General features: G+C 43.3%; 1 pseudogene; it reads left to right on the forward strand.

Moving 5' to 3' along the window:
- Positions 1–5,489: 5,489 nt before the first annotated feature.
- On the forward strand, positions 5,490–13,527 carry LOC133895211 (disease resistance protein PIK6-NP-like; annotated as a pseudogene).
- The last annotated feature ends 5,316 nt before the right edge of the window (positions 13,528–18,843 follow it).

Raw genomic sequence — 18,843 nt, forward strand, 5'->3', positions numbered from 1 at the left:
GTACCCGATCCACCAAACCCGTGGGCGGGATTTAAAACTCGAACATGCACCCGTCGGGTGCAGAACCCATGGGGACCCGAACCCACGGGTCTGACTGCCATCTCTAGAATAGCTAGCCTGTGCTTGATCACATATTTAGATATCCCAGGCATATTAGATGGCTGCTGTGCAAACACAGATGTGTTTGCACGGAGAAAGGTGCCTAGTTCGAGTTCCTATTTAGGATCCAATACAGAGCCTATCCGAACATACTTGGATGGTTGTGCTGGTTCTAACATAACAATCTTGCTATCATAGTTAGGTTTAAGAGTTATCTTGAGCCTGGAGTGCTGATAATGCTTTTGTACGAAATTAACATCATACAATGGCAATTGCTCGACTAGCTCAAGATTTTTCTTGTTGCGATTTAGCTTATCTCCGCGTACCGTAATAACATCCTTTGGCCCTGACAACTTTACGCATTGGTACGCTCGTAAGTCCCTTGGAAGTTAGCATAAGTGTTCCCACGAGTAGACCAATTCTACCGGCAAATTGGTCAACCACTAATAGGCAGACCCTTCAAATGTTTTAGGGATGTAATTGGCCATAACCTTCTTATCTCGCCCAACTGTTTGGATAATGTTGTATAGACCTAACGAAATTGCAATGGATCATAACTCCCACCATATTTCTCTGATGCTCCTGGTTGGAATCTATTCGACCAACGTACTACTTGAAGGTTGGGTGTGAAAGCTCGACACTTGATAACTATCGCAACCCTCCACCAATAGTTGGGTTCACAACCCTGACTCTCAAGAATCGAATTAGCATGATTCCTAAAACTTGGCCATGTTCTAGCGGGATCTATCTCAATCTCTCGCTCTGTTCCAATGTTTATTAATCTCGTGATGTAGATCCACATCTGAACGGTTTTTGGGAGGTGTTGCACGACATATCCACTGACCACGAGTGTGTGCCCTCTAATAGTTAGGTCTATTATCTCGTCTCTGACTAGGGGTAGCCAAATTGAGATTGTGTCGACATGTGCTACTCGTCTAAGTAGTTGATCTTGCAGAGGTTGAGGCTTCTGCTCATTGTTGCGCATTAATAACAATCCCAATGATATCTTTCAACCATCATGCCCTTCTGGAGTATCTAATCTTTCCGAGGCATATTGGAGAGTAGAGAGTTCACACCCTACAGGTACTGAGCTATACCGGGGGCCAATTGTTCATCGTTCCCTTGTCAGCCTATTGAACGAATATTAAATGACTTGGCTCCTGTAATGTTGATCTCCATTGCGATCCTGAGCATAAAATAGGAGTTTATATGGACTTGAAACCCTTCGTAAAACATCATCATCATTTTTTGTGGCGAGAATTTCATGACTAGGGCTAGCATTTGCCCAATCTACTAGATGATTAGCAGAGAGCGCATTGACCTCGTAATCCTTCATGTCCTATTTGTGGATGCATTGAATTCCAAGAAGCGATGTTCGTCCTCTGGAATCTCGTTCTCTATACTAGCGACTACTTGGTAGCGAGAGCTACCGAAAGTTGAGGCCACAATCATGGTCGGGTTTTTTTGACTCACAAGCCATATGATTAGACGAGTAATCATCTTGACCAGCAAACCCTAAGATTTGTCGATTAAAAATTGCCATCGGAGATTGAGAAACATCCGCCAACTCATCAGGCTTCACATAAATGTTGGGTCTGAAGTAGTCGTAGAACCTGTTGTAGGAGTAGCCCATTGCCAAAGACTTGATACGATTAGTTGATGAAAACCCGTCTTATCATATCCCCATAGACAACGCTAGCTGTTGATAATTGGTAAAGTCGATTATGCAAATACTTCTATAAAGTAGGGATATATGGTATTCAACTGTGCATATCGATAAAAGAAACACGAGATTTTATACAGGTTTAGATCTCTCTTAGAATAATAGTCGTACGTCTTGTTTTACCTTCATCTTAGAGAAATATAATTACATTTGGGATGTGTATATATCTAATTCTAATGCTCTTGGCGAGTTCTCTCGTGTTCTAAGTTTTAAAGCCCCTGTTAGATCAATATCGTTGTGGTTTGACTAGGTTGTTGTCGGTGAATCAGGAACCAGGGGTCCCCGAATCCCGAGGCCAGGCCAGCAATCCGCCACGTGGCGCCATCCTGCGGGGTCACCTCCACAAGGTAAAAAAGACTAAGTCCCGGGAGAGGGCGCTCGGGGCCACAGTCAGTGGTCCCCGAGTACCCGGGTTCCCCGACGATCTGCGAAGACTAAGTGACGGAAAGAAAGTGCTCGGGGAGGTAAACGGTGACCCCTCGAGCACCCAAGTCCCCCGACGACCAGAAGAACCAAGTACCGGGAGGGGTGTGCCCGGGGCTGCGAGCAGTAGCCCCCCGGGCACACGAATACCCAAGGGCCCACTGAAGTAAGTTCCGGGAGAGAGTGCTCAGGGCTGCGAGCCGCGGCCCCTGAGCACTCGGTTCCCTGAGGATCCGTACAAACATGCCCGGGAGAGAGGGTTTGGGGAGGTGAACAGTAGCCCCCGAGCACTCGGTTCCCCGAGGATCAAGAAAGGGCGTTCTCGGGAGAGAGTGCTCGGGGAGGTGAATAGTGACCCCCGAGCACTCGATCCCCCGACGACCCAGGAAGCCCCTCCGTCAGTGGCCCCCACAGGGGTCCAGCGATGAGGTGTCAGCAGGTGAAAGGCCCGAGGCCGCATTTAAGAGCGCGCGTGGCCTGTCACCTCCAACTGCTCCCGCCACGCTCGGTGTCAGTTCCTGCCATATCCTGGCAGAAGGGCGTGGGGCCATTAAATGCACGGGTCCCATCCCGTGCCATCCGGCGCGCTTCGGGATAACATCGCAAGGGCCGAGGCGTTCCGTCTGCCGCGCTGCTGTGGCAGGAGAACAAAACAGGGCGGGCACGCCAGGCCGCTCTGTGGCTGCCCGGTGGGCCCTCTCCACGGCGCCTGTTGCCAGTGCCATTATGGTGACTGATGACCGGGCGCGAGGCGCATTTTCAACCCCCGTCACTTCGCACAGAGGCTATGATGACGCCCTTTCCATTTATGGTGCCTTGGAACTCGTGCCCTCCTATTCGGGGCACGCTACTGCCGGCGGGTATTTAAAGCGGCCGGCAGCACGGACAAAGACAAGTTGAATATCTCTCGACAAGCGAAACAAGTCTGGGAACTCTGCAAAGCTCGGCAAGCTCTACACGGTTGAAGAAGTTAAGGAAGTAGAGAAGATCGAGAAGTCCAAGAGCACCTAAAGCCAACAGATACACACAAACCGAAGAACAAGGAGCCCCAGGCTCTAGGATATACAGACATTCTTGTAACCAGCAACATCCTTGAGGGACATTCTCATAGCATTTATAGCATCCATACAGGAGTAGGGTGTTACGCGTCCGTGCGGCCCGAACATGTCTAAACCCCTAGTGCATTTACTTCATTCCGCACTAGATCATTCCACCCCGCCAGCCATCGCATTCATATCTATTTATTTCTCCGGTAAACATATTCAGGATCATCCCCCCGGCCGAATCTCTAAAAAGGGGTCCCTCAGGATCCCTGCGACAGGAGTTAACCCTTCGACAGTTGTGTATCTCAATGGGTTGTCTTCGCTCCTATCCAACTAGGCTTGCTTTGCATTACTTATTCGACACCTTGCTGGGAATCCGATTTGGCTCGAGATCTCTTTACTTCTGGGTAGAGAGTTCATATCACACTCGAAAACTCTAAGTGTAGCATTTGCATATTGTATTTCTTCCTTATGTATGGAAGATTTCTTCCTAATCTGAAGACAGTTTCTGTATAAAACATAATGAAGTGTTTGAAATATTGGCACATAACTTATTTACCTCATGACGGTTATAAAACATATTGTATTGAGTGAATGACATATGTATGGTAGATACCAATTACAAAAATATACTACATTTATAGTAAATATATAATTATTAATTACAAAAAAATCTTATGGATTCCTACTTCCAGATGTGGTGCTGTGCTTTTATTCCTACGCTACATATTGATACTGGTAGAGTAGGATTAACCAGTATTGCAGTACCTATCCTATAAGTGTAATCTTTATTTCTTATAAGTCTGAGATGTAGGTACAGCTAAAGAAAAAAAAAAGAGTCCAATCGCACCCTCTCTTTAATAAGTAAATGCTCTTTTTACCCTTGAGGTCATCAGAATTATTTGCATTAAAAAAATCCAAGTGCCACATGGTAGTCGCAAGGTTTTTGTTGCGTTTGGTTGCGAGGGTTGGTTTGCATCGAGGGGGTCGTCTGACCACACCCGTCCGGGTGAATTGCCTGCCCGCCTCGTGGCCGCACCGCCGTAGCTGCCTCTCATCTCTTCCCCAGGCTCTAATGGCGCTCTCCCCATCTCCGCCACGCCACCACAGCCCACAGGGATCTAGGGCCCAACATCGGCTGCAACGAGCCGCTCGCCTCGCCCCAATCACCGTTGCTCCTGCGTGCCGCTTGCTGTTCTGAATCTGCGAGAAGGGCTATAGTTGCTCCCACTGGCTCCAGCAACACCTCGCCTTCATCGATGAAAGCCTCATTTCGTTCCACGAATAAAAGTGCGATTTTTTCCATAATGCATAGAGAAAGTGCAATCTTCCTATACTCCAGAGAGAAAAATAATAATTTTGACCCTGCTTTGGTTTGTTTGGTTTTGTGTACAGACGAGGCTGTTCCAGACATTTTGGGGCCCTAGGGCGAGAAAAAAAGTTGGGGCCCTTATGCTTGTATGTACATGTAAAAATACAACTTATTTCAATTGTAAAGCTAAGAATACGATCAATAGACAACAAAAGAAAAAGAAAACACGAAGTATTCATTAGAAACAATATGATAGCACATTGTTATTACTAATAAGTGAGGCCTTAGCTTGCTGCTCTCTTGGTACCTGGGAACTGGGAGCAGCGACAAGTTTTCTGCGGCACAAGCAAATGTACGAGGAATCTCTCATTTTGCTCCTGATTCGGACCCGTTCCTTTGATTTAGCGTTAGTTTTTTTGAATACGAGATCGCCTCCTTTTCAATTTTATAGTACAAATGGAGAACATAATGCTTTAGCTTTAGTTAGGTAACTTTACTGAAAGCTGGGAACATAGTTAAGTAGCTTCCATGTTCTGTCTGCAGTACATAGAAGGGCGTTCTTGAACTCATTACTTGCGCTTGGATATTAACCTCACATGTTTGCTGGCTTGGATACATGTTTGCTCAACCATGGGAACTTATCCTGAATATGTTTGATCTCAAGTAACTCATTAATTAATACGTGGAGGATTGATCTAGAGTAAATAATATTTATTTAACATGGGCTCCGTTGAGTGTGCTAGCAACAAAAAGAAATGCTCCTCTTTAGCATCTATCCTTTGAGTGTGCTAGCAAGCTAGGATGACGATACATCTTTTTTCTTGTTGTCATCTCTAAGCAGAAGATAAGAACTGATTCGGCTCTCGCATGCAAACCAAGGTATCCTCTCTTGCCTGCCTTGATATACACGAAAACAGCAAGTCGGGTATCTTTGAAAGGCCATTTGCCTTCTACATAGTCATTCAAATGATCAATCTGTTCCTTGCACCTTGTGTTGCTACGTACGTCTTCCTCAACCAGTTTATCCACAGTTCACAAAGCACAGTGTGCGTGAGAGCCAAAGGCGTGGCGATGGAAGCGACGGCACTGAGCGTTGGCAAGTCCGTGCTGGATGGAGCGCTTGGCTACGCCCAATCCGCTCTTGCGGAGGAGGTGGCCTTGCAGCTCGGCATTCAGCGCGATCATGCGTTCATCAGGGATGAGCTCGAGATGATGCAGGCTTTCCTGATGACCGTGCACGAGGAGCGAGATAAGCACAAGGTCAAGGTGTTCATGACCTGGGTGAAGCAAGTTCGTGATGTGGCGTACGATGCGGAGGACTACCTCCAAGATTTTTCCATTCATCTCCAGAAGCCATCGTGGTGGCGCCTCCCTTGCATCCTGCGGGAGAGGCGCCGCATCGCCAAGCAGATGAAGGAGCTGAGAGCCAGAGTTGAAGACGTAAGCCAGAGAAACCTGCGCTACCAACTCATCAAGAGTGCCGACTCCAAGCCTGCAACCGCCGATGAGCTATCTAGCATTACAGCTGCAGACATATTCGGCATCGATGAAGCACGACGTGCGGCGAAGCATTACAAACCAAAAGAGGATCTTGTCAGCCTGATCAACATGGAAGGCGAGGATCTTCGAGTGATCTCAGTGTGGGGAACAAGTGGTGATCTTGGGCAGGCATCCATCATCAACGGGGCCTACGAGCATCCAGATATCAAAAATAAATTTTCATGCCGGGCATGGGTAAGGGTCTTGCATCCGTTCAATCCAAATCACATCATCCAAAGCTTAGTGAAACAGTTTCGATCAGCCGTGGGGGTTGACATTATGTTGGAGACAGAGAAGTCAGGGCAAGAGTTGGCGAAGGAGTTCACTGGATATGTAAACGAGAAGAGTTACCTGATTGTGCTTAATGACCTGTCCACATTTGAAGAGTGGAATGGGATTAAAACATGTTTCCCGAACAACAAGAAAGGGAGCCGTATCATAGTGTGCACACCGCAAGTTGAAGTTGCAAGCTTGTGTGCAGGGCAAGAAAGCCGAGTATTGGAGCTCAAACAATTGTCCGCTGATCAGACTATTTATGCTTTCTATGAGAAGGTACTATTCTTCCTTTAGAAATGATCTAATTGTCGCTAGATCGCATGGATGGTGCCATGGTGGTTGGCAGCCGCGAGGACGCCGCGCTTGGTGGCCTAAATTTGTTTATCCCAAAAGATATTCTTGGATTTTCTAGCGTTACTTGCTTCTTATTCGGATTTATTTTCGTCTTGAGGATTCTTTGCCGTAATCATCCCATACATAAAAAAGTTGTTCTGGTCTAGAGTTTGTCTATTCGATCTGCACCATTAATCCATTATAGTCTGGACCCACAAAATAGATGGCATGGATCTTTCTCTCTTTCTTACGATCAATCTAGTAATTTCTAGGTCTTTTACTTCTTCTAACTTTGTCTTAATAAGGTGATAGATTCTGTTAGTTAATTGAGTTTTGTTTTTTAATTACTCAATCAACTAATAGTTCTGTCCACAATGAGTTATATGTATTTTAAGCCAGAGACATCTTTTTCAGTGAAAATACTATTTAAACATGGACATGATTGAAATTGTGACAAATACTGTATTGTATATTTGTGTTCAGGATTCTCAGGATCAAACAAAATTACTTATGCCAATGTCTAACTCAAACGAAGCCACAACAAGTACCGACAACTCAATGGTACCCACCAATGAGATACCGGGGAATCAATCTAAAGGTGTGGATGAGAGGAAGGTGGCCACAAAGAGCCTTACTCGCATCAAAACTATGGCAGGTGCTTTTGAAGAATCTCAATTTATCGGTCGAGAGAGAGAGAAAAATCTGATGTGATCAAAATCATTTCAAATCAACCTACTCAAGAACTTCCAGTGATCTCGGTGTGGGGAATGGACGGTCTTGGAAAAACTACTCTAGTCAAAGATGTTTACCAATGCAAAGAGCTCATTGGCATGTTTGAGAAGAGTGCTTATGTCGCGGTGAGGCGTCCTTTCATTCTCAAGGAGTTCCTTAAGAGCTTAATTATGGAATTAAATGCAAAATCTTTTGAAGAGAAGGGGGCAATTGATTTTGGGCATAGCACAAGAAACACAATAGCAACTATGAGAGTTGAAGAATTAATTAAAGAACTAGCTCGGCTTCTAGAAGGAAAGAAGTGCTTGATTGTTCTCAATGATTTGTCATCGATGGCAGAATGGGACCATATAATACGGAGTTTACCTAAATTGGATTGTACTTGTCGAATTGTAGTCACCACAAGGGAAGAGAGTATTGCAAAACACTGTTCACAGAAACAAGAAAACATATACAAGCTCAAAGTTCTCGAATACAAGGATGCACTTGACCTCTTCACAAAAAAGGTATTGACACAATATAATCACGCTCCATATGTTTTAGTCTTTTTTTCCAATACAACACTACTTACATGTGTATGGATAAAGATATTTTGGAATAGGATGTGATTATTATCGCTCACTGGTCTGCCATGTGGTCCTGAGTGCATAACGTTAATCCACACACATGTACACGATAGATTTTCTTGGCCTACGGCCATCAACACTTCGCACTTAGTGTCTTACTCAACTCACTCAACTATTTAGAACGGGATGGATAAATGCCTCTTTTCAATATGTAGATCTCAATACAATATCATTAGCAACTACTCGTAGGGTTTTTTTTTTGCATTTTTATGAGTGCATGCTTTAAACTTTTTAAGCTTTCAACACTGATTTTTTTGGGACTATTGAGATTAGTTAAATGTAAATGAGATAGGTATATTCGTCATGAAAAATACTTATAAAATATTGCAATCCTAAATTTTGGAGTAGCTATGGTTGGAAAACCTCCTTAGTCCTTGGACCATAAAAAGGAATTTTCAAAAACTTTCCTTCCAGCCTTTTTCCCTCCCCACCTCATCCTTTTTTTTCTCCCTCTCATTCTTTCCCCTCACAAACTCCATCCCCTCACGTACTTCTTTCTTATAGAGATCGGCAGATCCAATGTTGCTAGTGTCACTCTGCTCCTCCCATCAACCACCTGTCCTATTGCAACTTGATCTCCATTGTTGTTTGCCACCACTGTCAGAAAAACGGATCGAAACGGGATGGAATTTATCCCGTCTGTTTTCATCCCTATGTGTACCCCATTGCTGGGCAAGAAGATGTAAGATTGAAGTCAAGCTACGATTCGTCCGTATCCAGATATTCCACTAAAAATCTTACAGGCAAAGAGCAGCAACATAGAGAAAATATTATTGAAATAATTCTAGCTACAAGCTATAGGTTAATGTCACCAACCGTTTCAGCTGCATATAACGGTGGGAGTCTAGGAATTATTACAAGCACATCCTCATTCTGTTCAAGGGTTTTCAATTTAAAATAGTTGTAATTCGAAAACATGTATCCAAGTTGCAGGTCAACCGATTGTAGAAGCGTATGTACAACACATCTTTTAGCCATAAGCCTTTGGTCTGTTTCGGAACTAGATGCTGTTAAAGTGATATATCCTTCTTTAGGTACTACAACCTTAAAAGAGATGGTGATCTTCATTTTATTGTTATCAGTCAATATGATCGTCACCGTAGGTGGTGTGGCACCAATATAAGTAATAATGTCATGTAGCCATTGTAGTTGAGGAAGCATCTACATCAATCGACATACCCGTTTTTTAATTTAATCGTGTCAAAATTTGTTAACTACAAACTGCAATATTAACTGACTTTCTTATAATTTCTAGGAAATGGATTTTCATCACTAAGCATGCAGATGTACCTAGGACAAGTCACATGTACATCTACATGCCCAGAGACAAGATAACAATACCAAATTAATCGACTCATTTAAAGTTTTAGTCAAAATTGGTCTCAGATAATGACTACCATAGAGGTTTAGATTTTAGTAACTCAAATTTGATAAAAATGGTGCAACAACATGTGGATAATGACTCAATGATGGCCTTCAACATCTTTGATTACCATTAGCCATATGCTATTGCACCATCTTTAAGAACCCAAAATCCTAGAAAACATCTCACAAATTATCATCATTGGCCTAAGAACAAGGCATCACAACTTTGAATTGCCATTAGCCACATGTTATTGCACCATCTTTAAGAACCCAAAGCCCTAGGAAACATTTCTAAGAACAAGGCAACACAACTAAATTGCTAATACAAAATTCAGGACCTAAATTGATTAATTAAAATTGCTAACTGTAATTGAAACTAGAATTTAAGAACTAAACTAGGTGTTTCGTCGCCCTTCCGGATAGGGCATGGATACGCCATCGAGGATTTGGAGGCCGGGAGTACGCGGGAGGTCACCCGGACCCGGACGACTGTATAGGATGCAACGGACGCCTCGATGTTGCCTAAATCTATGCCCTCCACCTCCACGGCTGCTGTTGCTCGCCATGGGGACGTCGAGGAGGCGACGAGGAGGAGAAGGAGGCAGTGGTCCAGCGTGCAAAGAGGAGGAGGAGGCAGCGGCCCAACTTGCGACGAGGAGGAGGCAGCAAGCCAACGCGCGAAGAGGACGAGGAGGCGGCGGGCTGGCACGTGATGAGGAGGAGGCGACAAACTGGGGCACGATAAGGAGGCGGCGGGCTAGTGCGCGAAGAAGACGAGGAGGCGATGGTCCAGTGGGCGACGAGGAGGAGGGGACGGGCGGGGCGCGACAAGGAAGAGGAGGGGACGGGCGGGGCGCGACAAGGAAGAGGCGGTGGGCCGGGGCACGCGACGAGGAGGAGGCAGCGGGCATGGGCGTGATGGGGAGAGAAAGAGAGTGGAGGCGTGGAGACGGCTAAGGGGTAGTGGTATGTAGGAAGTAATATCAGTGCCAGCTGATAACTACAACCGACACTGATAAAAAGTATCAGTGCCGGCTCATGATTACGAGCCGATATTGAAGTATCAGTGCCAGTTTTTTTTAAGTATTAGTGTCAGTTTGACCCCGGCTCAATCATTGAACGAGCACGGAAAGTTACAAACCGGCACTGATACTTCATCAGCTGGCATGTTCCGGCTCGGATGACTAGTTCTGTTGTAGTGTATATGGATTTGGGAGCATAACTTTCAAGTTTTTGGAGCACATACGCTCTTTGTATTTGTAGACTTTATTATATCTAACTCCTTAACAAATTTGTTAGTCCCATAATTTCACTCTATTGGTCCCGTAATGGAGATATTGTTTCAAAATGTATGCCCATTGATTAAATTGATGGTACATTAATTGTCACTTTCAATGTTTCTTACCTTCGCAATTATGAATGGTTAAATATTTCACTAATAGAGGTAATCATATATACATATGATGGCAATGGTTCAATTAACTAGGAACTACCGAACCAGGCTAGATGTTTTTGTTCATTTAAGAGTTCCTAAGTATATTGGGACATTTGTATCATACACCACCTGTTAGCAGTATACAACAAATCAAATAAAGCTAACATATGAGAACTAAGCATAGCTCAATGGTGGATCATGCCCACCCGGGTTCGAGTCTAAGACTATTAGATTCGGCACGGTGCTCATTCCATCCCCCCCCCCCCCCCATTAAAGCGTGTGCCTGCACGTCGTGAAGTTAGGCCTCAAATTAGATTTAGACGTGTGCTAGGACACACTTGCACATGAATGCGTGTGTGCGTCTAACTTGTACTCGAAAAAAAATAAAGCTAACAAATATTGAGCGAAATCTTGTTTTCTGTTTATAATCAATAGATGAATGAAACCATTAACCATCTTCCACGTCTAATTCCCATAAGACTTATAATTGTATCATAGTCATTCCAATAAATAAGTAAACTGCAAAGTCCATTCATACATATTTAAATTTCAAAGAAATTAAACTCTACCAATTTCAGGTATTTAAGGAGGCCATAGATTTGGACAAGCATCCTGAATTGATTGAAGAAGCAAAACTGATCTTGAAGAAGTGCAATGGACTTCCCCTTGCAATAGTCACCATCGGTGGCTTCTTGGCAAACCAACCAAAAACAGTTGTAGAGTGGAGGAAATTGAATAAGCATATTAGTGCTGAATTGGAGATGAACCCGGAGCTTGAGGCCATAAGATCAATCATTAGAAAAAGTTATGACGGTTTACCCTATCATCTCAAGTCTTGTTTCTTGTATCTGTCCATATTTCCTGAAGACCACAAGGTTAGCCGGAGACGTTTGGTGCGGCGTTGGACTGCAGAAGGTTACTCAAAGGAGATTCGTGACAAGTCTGCAGAGGAAATAGCTGGCAACTATTTCATGGAACTAATAGATAGGAGCATAATACTACCATCTCAACAATCAGTTTACAGCAGAAAAGGAATTGACTCTTGTCATGTACATGATCTCATGCGTGAAATCGGCATCTCAAAGTCATCGGAGGAAAATCTTATTTTTAGACTGGAAGAAGGTTGCAGCTCAAACACCCAGGGCACAGTTCGCCATCTTGCCATAAGCAGCAATTGGAAGGGAGATAAGAGTGAGTTTGAGAGCATAGTGGACCTATCCCGTGTACGATCATTAACGGTATTTGGAATGGTTAAGCCCTTTTTCATTTCTGAAAAGATGAGGCTGTTACGAGTGCTGGACTTGGAAGGCACGGAAGGTCTAGTTGATCATCACCTTCAACAAATTGGGGAGCTTTATCACCTAAAGTATCTTTCTCTAAGAAGATGTGATGATATCTATTACCTGCCAGATTCGTTGGGTAACCTGAGGCAACTCCAAACATTAGATATTGCATTCACAAACGTAATGAAGCTGCCAAAGACAATCACCAGACTTACAAAGCTACAATATCTCTGTGCTGGGAGTGTAGGAAGGAATGATGTTGAACCATACGAAGAAACTGTAGAAGATCTGCCAAAGCTAGTGGGGAACCGGCTGTGCCTTTTGACCCTATGGTCACTGACATGTTGTGTGGCATGGTGTGCACCTCAGCTTTTGAAAAGGAGATTTGATATCGATGGCGAGCCAAACAGGCACGATGTTTGCACCGTGTATTGTTGCTCCCTGATCCCTCTTCTGGTGACACACGAAAGTGTACGTGGCATTCAAGTGCCAAAAGGGATCCGGAAACTGAAAGCCCTGCAGACAATGGGTCTTGTGAACCTCGCTCAGGGGAAGAAGATCCTACATGACATAAAGAGGCTCACCCGGCTGCGAAAGTTAGCAGTGACAGGCATCAGCAGGAAGAACGCTCAAGAGTTATGTTCCGCTATTTCCAATCTCAGCTGCTTGGAATCATTGTTACTACGGGCAGAGGGGCTCATGGGCTTACTTGGCTGTTTAAATGGCATATCTTCCCCTCTGGAAAACCTGCAGAGCCTCAAGTTGTTCGGCACACTGGGTGTATTGCCGGAATGGATCCAAGGGCTCCGGAATCTTGTGAAATTAACGCTAAGGAGCACTAGGATATTAGAGGTGCACGTGGATGCCACCATAGAAGCCCTCGGGAAGCTACCAAACCTGACTATTCTGCGTCTGAGGCTGGAGTCGTTCATGGGTCATGAGCTCCATTTCAGTTTCCGTGGGGAGGCATTCCCAAGTCTGATGGTGATGGAGTTTGATCGGCCTATCGTGCTCAAATCGGTGGAGTTTCAAGAAGGAGCAATGCCTAAGCTTGAGTTGCTGAATTTTTGTGCTTGGCACGATGAAGCACGCGTTGGGCTGCTGACCGGGCTCCCATTTCTCACAAGCATCAAGGAATTTACGCTTAATGGTAGTACTTATGAGGATGACTTCGTGGAAGACTTGCGAGCCCAGCTTGCCAGGAACCCAAATCGACCCGTTTTTAAGAGGGCCGACTTAAAGGACCAAAAAAAGATACCACTGGGGCTAAATGATTGGCGCAGAGCTGAACAAATAATTGGCGCAGAGCTAAACAAAAAAACTAACACCCGTTTTTAATTGCTTCTAGTGTTTATGTGTGAAAATAATTGGCGTATCACAATTGTGTTTCCGCATTTTCAGATGGAAGTAGAATATGTTAAGTTGATCAACTCAGTAACTGTACAACGTTCTTGTATTTTGTTTTCCTATATTGTATAGTCCCGTGATCGGCTAAGGGGCAGTAGCTGATCATGGTTGCTGGTTGTCTGCCCCATGATCTTCTTAATACAATGTCACTCACGTTCTTGGAAGAGAGGGGATGAGACGGAGACAGGTTGGAGCAGAGCTGCAGGTATTGATGGCTGTGAGTTCTCAGGATTGCTGTGGTTCTTGTCGTCGACTCGTCGTGTTGCCGAGACTCACTGCGCCGCCGCCGATGACATGACATCCGGAGGGGTTCGTCTTCGATGCTGGATCATCGGCTTATCAGGCGCACACTGCGCACAACCTTTTTTTGAAATGGTAATTAATGTGCTTGTAGCCTGTAATGCAGTAAAGAGTGTATGCTTTTTGCATCGTCAGATCATACATATTTGTAAATGAATGATTTGCTTGTAGCCTTTGGAGTTGGCCTCAGGAGTTCTTCTTGCTAACTTGGTGGTGTTCAGAATTTCAGATCAAATCTTGCTTGCAGCGCTTTTACTGAAATAGAAGTTAGTGTTTTTTAGCATGTAATACAGTAAAGTCATCTCTAGTAGGTTCCCTAAAAATTTATTCTCCATAACACTATTATAGCACTTCTACTACTATTACAATACTCTTTATTTCTTCTATCTTCTGCAGCTAATCTATTTTCTACTTTCTATTATTTTTCATCTTTCTTCGGAACCATAATCATCTTCTATGGATAGTGATGCTAACATGAGAGTACCTAAATTTAGACTAACTAAGCCCCTCGGCATCACTGTAGCACTTACCGATCCTCAAATCTGTCGGCACAGTACCGAACAGGGATGTCCATCGGTTTTGCTACCTGTGCTTGTTGACCTAAGAATGAGGAGTATGTTTCATGCATGATCAAATATAGTAGTAAATTAATCTTTTGCCGCCGATGACATGACATCCGGAGGGGTTCGTCTTCGATGCTGGATCATCGGCTTATCAGGCGCACACTGCACGCACAACCTTTTTTTGAAATGGTAATTAATGTGCTTGTAGCCTGTAATGCAGTAAAGAGTGTATGCTTTTTGCATGGTCAGATCATACATAGTTGTACATGAATGATTTGCTTGTAGCCTTGGAGTTGGCCTCAGGAGTTGTTCTTGCTAACTTGGTGGTGTTCAGAACTTCAGATCAAATCTTGCTTGCAGCGTTTTTACTGAAATAGAAGTAGTGTTCTTTCAGCAGGTAATACAGTAAGATTATCTCCAGTAGATATTTTAAAAATTTATTCACTATAACACTATTATAGCACTTCTACCACTATTATAATACTCTCTATTTTTTCTATCTTCAGCATCTACTCTATTTTCTACTTTTAATTATTTTTCATCTTTCTTGAGACCCACAATCATCTTCTATAAACAGTGATGCTAACAGAAGAGTACCAAATTTAGAATAACTAAAGTCATCTCTAGCAGCTACCTCAAATTTTCATCTTAAAAACACTATTACAGCATCCATTATTTTTTCATCTCCAGCAGCTACCCTATTTTCTACCTTCTACTCCTCTTTTTCTGTCTCCGGACCCGCTGTCATCCTCTATAAACAGTACACCTACAGTGTTGCTACAGTAACAGACGGTGTTTCCTTCCTCCGGGCCCAGTCTCTATGAACCGTGTTTGCTTACAGTGTGCTACAGTGTTCCGTGTGCTGCAGTAGTGCCGCAGATTTGCAGCTCATTCTCTCCCCTCAAAACTGTAACGCACTGTAGCGCCGGATACCGTGGAATTGCTACAGTACGTAAAACAGTACCCGCAACACTGTAGCAGCCGAATCTGAAAAATGCTTCCTCCGACGGAGATGGCCTAAGTCCCTGCGCATCACCGTAGCACTTACCGATCCTCAAATCTGTCGGCACAGTACCCGAACAGGGATGCCCATCGGTTTTGCTATCTCTGCTCGAGTTGACCTAAGAATGAGGAGTATGTTTTATGCATGATCAAATATAGTAGTAAATAAATCTTTTGCTTGTAGCCTGTAGAGCTGGCATCAGTAGTTTTGTCTTGCTGCCTTGTGGTGGTTTTCAGAACAAATCCTGCGCAGGTGGAAGGCGCACGGGCAGAGGCCGGAAAGAAGCCGAGAGCATCTCCGGAACAGAACCGCGGCTGTTCATGCTGAGGATTGTTGCAAGTTCCTCGTGGCGGCGGCAATTGCCCAAGGTGATTTCCGGGAGATGTTCGTCTTCTGCACCGGTTCATCCGCTTATCAGGTACACACAAATTGTTCAATTTTTTCTGCTGCAATAGTGGTGCTCGCCTGTAGTGTAGCATGAATGTATTATCATAGTGCTACGTTCAGTTTAATGTCACTATAACTCATAAATTAATTCCTTCCTAACCACGCTACATTAGAATAGTGAATTCCTTCCTCTACACTGATTGAAGCCTGTAACGTTGGCCTCGGAAGTCAGGAGTAGTAAGCTAGTAGCACCAAGGTATTCCCTCCGTCCAAAACTACAGGATGTATTTTATTTTGAAAAGTCAAATTTTATATATTTTGATCAATAATTAGTCAAATTATAAGTATGATAGTGTATAAATATTATATAAATATATTCATATTTTAAAATACTTTCATACTATATTAGTTTTGTAACTATAAATGATATATTTTGTAAGGAAATAATGGTAAAAACCTAATTTTGAAGACCAGGCCATAATAAATATGGCTTATATTCTTGACCAAAAGGAGTAATAAATAGTGGATGCGGAGTTATAACGGATTGGCATCAAGGTAGGAGATAGGAGATAGCGGGCAATAAGTTCCAATAACGGTATTTGAAAAACACCTAATTTTTTGTGTAATAATTGTATATATTATGACTTTATCCCATCATAAAAATTATGCAAAGTAGACTAATTAATTAAAACTTCGAGTCTAGAAGCACAATTTGTACATACAACAAGATAATAGTGTTTCGCATGAGAGAGATGGGCCCTCGACAGCGTTTCACTTAATGTAAAGTATGCATCGCGGTCGTGCCAGTATACTCAATGTATACAAGTAAACAATCACATATGTAAAAAAAAAAACATGATCTTTATTCATTCATTTGAACTCATAAAGTACACATTTTCTATTACAATGCATTATCACATACGCCACATAACACATGCACACACATGTGTCTCTGACCATCTGACGATCATATCGTTCTTTTGGTTCTCAGGGCTTCGTGAAGCTCGCCGGTTATTACGTACGTCTTCACGGACAACCTCCAATTAAGCTGTTGTGATGGTTGCAATACTAACGGTCTCCTAAGCCCTGCATAGAGGTAGTCACAAGCATCAAAGACTAAGCAAAGTGAGATTTAGATAATAAAGAAAGACTGGCCTCATATCATTGACCATATGCAATCCGAGGGCATCATTGGCTTATCAGCCTCAGCTTGTATATGTGTATGATCGCCCATCATCGGCCCCATCCTCAGGTGATATATATAAGATGGGAGGGAAAGGTTAGAGGCACGACATCGCGTATAGCTACAACCGGCTTTACCCGGGAGCCCAGCAATCGGCTTAGCCACACTAAGCCTCTCTCGACCTCAGCTCTAGCACCCTCGGTCTCAACAACATGGGCAACAATATTCTTCGAGGCAACAATATTATCCGAGGCAACGTCCCCTAAGCCCTGCATAGAGGTTATTACGTACGTCTTCACGGACAACCTCCAATTAAGCTGTTGTGATGGTTGCAATACTAACGGTCTCCTAAGCCCTGCATAGAGGTAGTCACAAGCATCAAAGACTAAGCAAAGTGAGATTTAGATAATAAAGAAAGACTGGCCTCATATCATTGACCATATGCAATCCGAGGGCATCATTGGCTTATCAGCCTCAGCTTGTATATGTGTATGATCGCCCATCATCGGCCCCATCCTCAGGTGATATATATAAGATGGGAGGGAAAGGTTAGAGGCACGATATCGCGTATAGCTACAACCGGCTTTACCCGGGAGCCCAGCAATCGGCTTAGCCACACTAAGCCTCTCTCGACCTCAGCTCTAGCACCCTCGGTCTCAACAACATGGGCAACAATATTATCCGAGGCAACAATATTATCCAAGGCATTTGGTTGGAGGGCGAGGTTGGATGGGATAGTGTCATCCCTGTTTTTGGATGTGATGAGCTAGTTTTCTGTTTCGTTGGATGGATGAGATGAACCAGTTTTCTGTTTGGTTGGTGGGATTAGACTGGATAGAATGAGCTAATTTTCTGTTTGGTTGGAAGGATAAGATGAGCTAGTTTTCTGTTTATATCCATTCTATAAGCATTTGTATGAATTTGTGCATATTTGAATTTGTTTAATTCAAATTGAATTAAAAAGAGAATATCATATGAAATGATAAAAATACATATAAATGGAGCATTATAAAGGAAGTAACTTTTTCACCTAATAATATAGGGTTGAAAATATTTTTATAAATTAGTACATCACATGAGAAGAATATTAGTAAATTTTTTGGAATTTATTTGAGGCATTAAAAATTGCCTGAAGTTATAAAAGTAGGCTTCTTTGGATAATTTTAGTTAAATATTGGCTCATGATTTTTGGATCAAACTAATTAAAACGGGTTACTGATGAGCTCTAGTTTGCTTATAAAAATATTTAGAATTCTTAGACCTCTCTTGTATTCCCAGATTTAATCAAGAGTTAAATAAAAATCACGAACACACTTAGGGTCCGTTTGGTTGAGAGACAAAGTGGTATGGGATAGGACCGTCCCTGTTTTTAGGGATGTGATGATCCTCTTTTTAATTTGGTTGGTTGGATGGGATGAGTCTCTTTTTTGTTTGGTTGGAGGGACGAGAACGAATGAAGATAAAAATCATCAACTAATTATATTTTTTAATCGTCCCATCCCATCCCATCTCATCTCACCTCATTGCTCGAACCAAACGGAGCCTTAGTGACCTTGTCCGGAGCGAGTAGACAAACAGGCGGCCTGGTATGGACTTTTTTCCGGATGGGGTCATCTAGGATTTGGAGGAATATTCGGATGAACCTGTCCACCTGAGCCATGAACCAAACACAGGACAAGACCAAAAACTTGGATGAGGCGATCTCATCCAAACCTGGTACGATGAACCAAACGTTACCTAAGACTCGGCCATTCATCATTGGCTATATTCCCAAAGCGACAGGCAACAAAGCCATCATCTCTTATTGTTGG

Source organism: Phragmites australis, chromosome 16, assembly GCF_958298935.1.
Source record: "Phragmites australis chromosome 16, lpPhrAust1.1, whole genome shotgun sequence".
Taxonomy (NCBI): Eukaryota; Viridiplantae; Streptophyta; class Magnoliopsida; order Poales; family Poaceae; genus Phragmites; species Phragmites australis.